This window comes from Eulemur rufifrons, chromosome 1 (assembly GCF_041146395.1).
Source record: "Eulemur rufifrons isolate Redbay chromosome 1, OSU_ERuf_1, whole genome shotgun sequence".
Lineage (NCBI taxonomy): Eukaryota > Metazoa > Chordata > Mammalia > Primates > Lemuridae > Eulemur > Eulemur rufifrons.
This window is the reverse complement of record NC_090983.1, coordinates 7,445,746-7,451,370: the sequence shown is the minus strand read 5'-3', so window position 1 is coordinate 7,451,370 and position 5,625 is coordinate 7,445,746.

Here is a 5,625-nt window from a genome sequence, read left to right as displayed (position 1 = left end):
TATACACAAATACAGCATTCAAAGGGATGTCCTCGTCAACAGTGAGATATCTTAGGTTGGGAAGGAGATGACACTGTGGTATTACACAGAATTAGCTCAGTGGCAGTGCCTTTGGGCTGGCTCAAGCCACCTTCTTGAGCTCTGAGCTTTCTGCCTGAAGCCATTTTTGGTTTTTACTACCCAGATGAGAGGTGTTATGTTTCCTACTTGGATAACATTAGGGAGTTGGTCGAATCCCCTGATGCAGACCGTACTTGTGTTCCTAGTCTGAGATGATCATCACTGATAGAGATGGAGAAAAAAGCAAATATGTAAAATTATCACAAGCAGTTTATCATCTAGCTTCTTGGTCACCATCCAAATTCCTATGACTCAAAAGTTTGGGGAGGGGATGAGAATCTTATTGAGGTGCTGGGTTGGTGCCCAAAACTAAGCCAAACTATTCTAGTTCTTACACTTAAAATTGTTATTCTAACATTCTGAGACTTCACATTTTTTTTAAATTCAGCAATTGATTGATTTTTACTAGTCATGAAGAACCTATCACACTGCTCATGGTATTTGAGTTTGCAGTATAGCTCGCCTTGAGTAGTCTGTGATTGGGCCTGTGTCTCCCTGGGGATGCTGGGTATAGCCGTCAGCATCTACTGCTTCATTAAATCTTTTCTTGTAGTTATGCTTGAGGTATGCAGATTGAAATACATATTTTATTATAAATTTCATTTTATATCTCCTTTATATTACCCTTTGGGCATTAAGTGGATCTTTTAAACTTATATCTGTTAAGTAGGTTGTCTATAACTTGACCTTGGGACAGCAAATGTAGATGCTAACAAAGGATTTATTATGAAAAGTGAGTGTTGGGTCCTAATGTTAGGGATGAGAAGTGCTCTCCTTGGTTAAGAATGAAACTGACAAGGAAAGAAGTGATGGGGAAAGCAAAGATAGGAGGCTCTTTTTCGGTTCATTTATGCCCATCCTTGCATTGCTTTTCCCTAGCAAAACCCCACTATGGGCTGGCTAATCTCGTGACTTCCCTTTCCTCCTTGTACAACAGCTGCAGAGTGATACCACTACAGATCTGTGGTCTCTCAAACTGGGTCCTCAGTGATGTTTAGCCATCCTGTCATCTCCCCCTAGTGAGCTTTCTTTTAAAAGTTCTACCATTTTCTTGCAATAGTTTACCCTATCACACCCCTCACACTTTCAGTGGGTGACTATACTTTTCTACTTCATAGTGAAATTGAGAACGTTAGGTGCGGAAACCCTCAGTTTCTTGTCTTCCACCTTTAGGCTTCCCTACATCCATCCTTCCCTCCTCTGTTCTTTTCATAGTGGAAAAGACGTCCCCCCTTCCATGTGAATACCGTTCATCCACCTGTGCCTTTTTCTTTTTTTTTCTATTCACCCCACCTTTTCTCCGAAAAGTTTTCACATCTGCATCTTTAGTCTCTCCTCTAATGGCTGTATGTGATGACAAATATTACACCCTAAGGAGACCCTCCCTGAACCTGATGTCCCTTTCCAGCCACTACTTTTTTCATCTTTAGCAACTAAGCTTCTTGAGAGTTGTCTACCTGTTCTGTCTCTACTTCCTCCCTCATCCACCCCTAAACTCACTGGCCTGTGGGGTCTACTGCTAACCAGCCACTGATCATTTCCTTGTCAAGGAGACCATTGATCTCCAACTTGCCAACCTTCTCGGTCTTTATCTGGATTGATCTTTTTGTTACAGCTGGCTTTGTTGAGCCCACTTCTTTAAGCGTTCTTCTCTTCATGGCCCCAATCTCTCCAGATTTTCCTTGTGTTCCTTCGCCAATTTTAAAATTTCTTCAGGGGCATCTCTTCCTTTAGAGTCCAGTCGGATGTGTTTCCTATGGTTGCATCATGACCTTATCTTACGTCCATACACTCCCTAGGTTGTATGGTTTGCTCCCATGGTTCCACTTTCACTTATAACACCCAAATCTCTATCTATGGCTCATTTTGCCAGCATGAATAGTCAAGAGCCACCTGGGCATTTCTATTGCCATCTCCCAGGTCTAATCCTATAGTCAATAATTGGTGCCCACCATTTACCAAGTGTATTAGTTTGCTAGGGCGACCATAACAAAATGCTACAGACTGAGAGGCTTAAACAACAGAAATCTATCTGTTCATAGTTCTAGAGGCTAGAAGTCCAAGATCAAGGTGTCAGCAAGTTTGGTTTCTCTTGAGGCCTCTCTTCTTGGCTTCAGATGGCCATCCTCTTGCTGTGTCCTCACATGGCCTTTTCGCTGTGCACACACATCTCTCATGTCTTTCTATTCTTACAAGGACACTAGTCATGGAATTAAGGGTCCATCCTTAGGACTTCATTTAAGGCCTTTATTTACCTCTTTAAAGGCCCTATCTGTAAATACAGTTACATTATGGGTTAGGACTTCAACATACGAGGTTTTTTGGGGGTGGGGACGGGGCATAGTTCAGTCCATAACAGTGATTTACCTGAGCCAGAACCTGGGGTTCATCCTTAACTCCTTCCTGTTCCGTATTTGATTCATGACATCTTGACTGTTCTGCAGGCATACTTTGGAGATACTGTGACTTCAGTTCCAGACCGCTGCAATATTGCAATAAAGCAAGTCACACGAAGTTATTGGTTTCCCAGTGCATATAAAAGTTATGTTTACAATCTGTGTCAGTCTGTTAAGTGTGTAATAGCATTATGTCTACAAAAAGTACATGCCTTAATTAAAAATACTGTATTGCTAACAATGCTAATAATCATCTGAGTCTTAAGTGCACCATAATCTTTTTGCTGATGGAGAGTCTTGCCTTGATGCCAATGGTTGCTGAGTGATCAGGGTGGTGGTTGCTGAAGGTTGGGGTGGCTGTGGTAATTTCTTAAAGACAATGATGAAGTTTGCCGTATCAATTGACTCTTCCTTTTACAAAAGATTTCTCTGTAGCATGTGATACTATTTGATAGCATCTTACCCACAGTAGAACTTCTTTCAGAATTGGAATCAATTCTCTCAAACTCTGCCACTGATTTATCAACTAGGTCTTTGTAATATTCTAAATCCCTTGTTGTCATTTCAGCAATGTTCACAGCACCTTCAGGAGTAGATTCCATCTCAAGAAGCCACTTTCTTTGCAACTCCTCATCTATTCAAGTTTGATCATGAGATTGCAGCAATTCAGTCACATCTTCAGATTCCACTTCTAGTTCTAGTTCTTTTGCTGTTTCTACCACGAACCCCTTAAAATCATCCATGAGGGTTAGAATCAGGTTCTCCCAAACTCCTGTTAACATTGATATTTTGACATCCTCCCATGAATCATGAGTGTTCTTAATGGCATCTAGAATAGTGAATCCTTTCCAGAAGGTTTTCAATTTTTTCCCCAGATCCGTCCATGGAATCACTATCTATGGCAGCTATAGCCTTATGAAATGTATTTTTTAAATATGAGACTTGAAATTACTCCTTGATCCATGGGGCTGCAGAATGATGTTGTGTTAGCAGGCATGGAAACAACATTAATCTCCTTATATATCTCCATCAGAGCTCTTGGATGACTAGGTGCAGTGTCAGTGAGCAGTAATATTTTGAAGGGAATTTTTTTTTTTTAACAGTAAGTCTCATTTTAAGCAGTGGGCTTAAAATATTCAGTAAACTGTGCTATAAACAGATGTGCTATAATCCAGGCTTGTTCCATTTCTTGAGCACAGGCAGAGTAGATTTAGCATAATTCTTAAGGGCTCTAAGATTTTCAGAAGGGTAGATGAAGATGCCTTTGACTTAAGTTATCAGCTGCATTAGCCCTAACAGAAGAGTCAGCCTGTCCTTTGAAGCTTTGAAGCCAGGCCTTGACTTCTCTCTAGCTGTGAAAGTCCTAGATGGTATCTTCTTCCAATAGAAGGCTGTACCATCTACACTGAAAATTTATTGTTTAGTGTAGCCACCTTCATCAATTTCTTAGCTAGATCTTCTGGACAACTTGCTACAGCTTCTATATTAGCACTTGCTGCTTCACCTTGTACTTTTATGTTATGGAGATGGCTTTTTCCCTTAAACCTCATGAACCAACCTCTGCTAGCTTCAGACTTTTCTTCTGCAGCTTCCTCATCTCTCTCACCCTTCCTAGAATTGAAGAGAGTTAGGGCCTTGCTCTGGATTAGGCTTTGGCTTAAAGGAATGTTGTGGTTTATCTTCTATCCCGACCGCCAAAACTCTCTCCATATCAGCAATAAGGCTGTTATGCTTTCTTACTATTTGTATGTTCACTGGAGTTGCACTTTTAATTTCCTTCAAGAACTTTGCCTTTGTATTCACAGCTTGGCTAACTGGCACAAGAGGCCTAGCTTTTGGCCTGTCTTGGCTTTTGACATGCCTTCCTCACTAAGCTTAATTATTTCTTGCTTTTGATTTAAAGTGAGAGACATGCGACTCTTCTTTTCACTAGTACACTTAGATGTCATTCATTGTAGGGTTATTAATTTGCCTTATTTAAATATTGTTTTGTTTCAGGGAATAGGGAGGCCCAAGGAGAGGGATAGAGATGCGGGAATGGCCAGTCAGTGGAGCAGTCAGAACACACATACATTTATCGATTAAGTTTGCAGTCTTATATGGGGTGGTTCATGGCATCTCAAAACAATTACAATAGTAACATCAAAGATCACTGATCACAGCTCACCCTTAACAGTTATAATAATGAAAAAGTTTGAAATATTTCAGGAATTACTAAAATGTGACACAGACACGAAGCGAGCATGTGCTATTGGGAAGATGTTGCTGATAGACTTGCTTGACAAGTAGGGTTGCCAGAAACCTGTGATTTGTTAAAAGTGCAATAAAGCAAAGTGCAATAAAATGAGATGTGTCTGTACTTTTATCATTGTTTGAATCAGTCTTTTTCCCATCTCCTCTGCCACCTCAAGCATTTGAAAATTCATTCCTTCATTCAGTATACTCTTTGGATACACGTTGTGTGCTAGGGATGCAGCCAAAGAAGTTAAAGGAGAGAGGAGCTGGGAATTGGCTTAAGCAATCGTGCCTATGTAATGGCACGAACCTCCCTAAGAACCCAAGTGATGGCGTTCAGAGAGCTTCTTTACTGGGAGTGCGTTCACATGCCTGGAGGGTGGGGCACCCCAACTCTGCAGAAACAGAAGCTCCTATGCTGGGGATCCTTCCACACCTTGCCCTGTGTCCCTCTTTATTTGGCTATTCATCTGTATCCTTTATAATAAACTGGTAGTAGTGAATAAGTGTTTTCCTGAGTTCTGTGAGATGTTCTAGCAAATTATTGAACCTAAGGAGGGGATTGTGGGAGCCCCGAATTTGTAGCCAAGTCACAGGACAAGAGTGTGTAATGTGGGGACTCACTGCTTATGTTTGACATCTGAAGTGGGGGCAGTTTTGTGGGACTGAACCCTTAACTTGATAGATCTTGTTAACTCCAGGTAGTTCGTGTCAGAATTGAATTAAATTGTCGGACACCCTGTTGGTGCCTACTAAATTGAAAAATGGCTGTGGTGTGGAAAACTCACATATTTGGGTCAGAAGTGTTGAGAGTAGAGAAATAGTTTTTTCTTTTAGCTGCACACACTAACAACACTGAATGACTTTTCAGGAC